The sequence below is a fragment of the Rhagoletis pomonella genome, unplaced genomic scaffold (genome assembly GCF_013731165.1).
Source record: "Rhagoletis pomonella isolate Grant_MI unplaced genomic scaffold, Rhpom_1.0 Rhpom_scaffold_00865, whole genome shotgun sequence".
NCBI lineage: Eukaryota > Metazoa > Arthropoda > Insecta > Diptera > Tephritidae > Rhagoletis > Rhagoletis pomonella.
The window spans coordinates 23,451-25,125 of NW_023459419.1; positions in this window are offsets into that span (position 1 = coordinate 23,451).

The window sequence follows — 1,675 nt, forward strand, 5'->3', positions numbered from 1 at the left end:
GAGGGATTTTCTTCTGATTATATTAAAAAATTCACGGTGTCCAAAAATGTTGGTTAATTAAGCGGGTTAAGTATTTAAGCGGGGGGTGGGGTACTTAAGCGGGTTTCACTGTAGTTGTGCTTGATTTACAAAAGCGTTGGTAATATTATTTGTAAGCAGCGTTAGATAAGTGCAAGTTGATCTCAATGGTACAAAGACATGTTGGTTCTCGCAAATGTGATCGTTAATCCTATTCAGTAGTTTGACCTTTATGATGGAATCAAATAACTTCAAAATTGTACTTTGTTTAACAATTGGTCGATAATTGCACACCTCATTACGGCTGCTTGATTTATAGATTGGGGTGATTGAGCATAATTTCCAAGCATCTAAGAAGATCGATGTGGTGAGGCACTTATTAAAGATCATTGCAATGGGTGTGATAAGAGAAGTGGAGAGTAGTTTAAAAAATAAAGAGCAGAATCCTTCATGACCACCTGATGAGCCATTATTCAGTTCAGAAATTTCTTGTTCAACAGCATTGGGAGTTACAGTGAAATTGTCAGATAATTGTGAAGTGGATGACTCAAGGTTAAATTTATCTAATGAGTTATACTTTTCGTAAACCTTTTGAAAAAATTTAGCAAACAGATCGCAAGAATCTAATGTATTGTCCGATACAATGTCCTCGCAAATAGACATGTAGGAAAGCCGTTACTCTATCGTTTACTGTTTATATAATGCCTAAAGCTAAACATATAGTGTTTGAACAAATAATTATGGAGATTATTAAACTCGTTTTTTAGGCGGAATAAGTTGTTACGATCAGATGCGTTATTCGTTTTTTTAAATTTTTGTAAGCTTTATTTTTTATGTTTTTTAGGTGACAAAGACTTGAGTTAAACTACGGTGGTTTATTAATAGATTTGAAATTTGGAACAGGGACAATGGAGAGATTGCAAAGAACAATTTGTCGCATAAAATGCTATAAGACATGGTTGGATCATCAGTCCAAAAAGGACCAATCTGTATTTTCAATGTGATTTCTTATCTTTGTAATATCGGCTTTGAAGTAATTATGTTCCAATGAACTACTCGAAGATGTTTATCAAATTTATAAAGCTCGAAATCTATTAAGAGTGCTTTGTGATATTGGCTATTACTCAAAGTAGGAGAAGGACATTGTTGGAAGATGAATTCAAATCAGCAGATATAAAAGCTAAATATTCGATTAATATCATTCGGAACTGAGTTAATCTGTTTTAGGCAATACGAAAATACCGCACTTATAAACAGTAAGTCAATTTCAGATTTAGCATTAGAAGGTATTAGCTTATTGTTATAAGATAACCACACGGTTAAAAATTTCGCTTTTAATTTTAAACTTTTTGGACTACAAATATGACCAAACTAAATTCAGTTTCAAATACAAACCTTCCGATTTAAAAAAAAGCACATATGTTGGGTTAAGAATTTAAACAGTTCGGTTTAAATTTTAAACCCAAACATTTTCATAATTAAGCATAAAAAATAAAAAATCTTAAATTTCATGCTCCGTCTGATGGGGATTGTACCCAGCTTGGTAGCAACCAATTGTATCAAGCATCTTTGCACGCTCAGCGGTTAAAAATTTCGCTTTTAATTTTAAACTTTTTGGACTACATATGGGTGTTTCCAGCGGAAGGTCCACCACGAC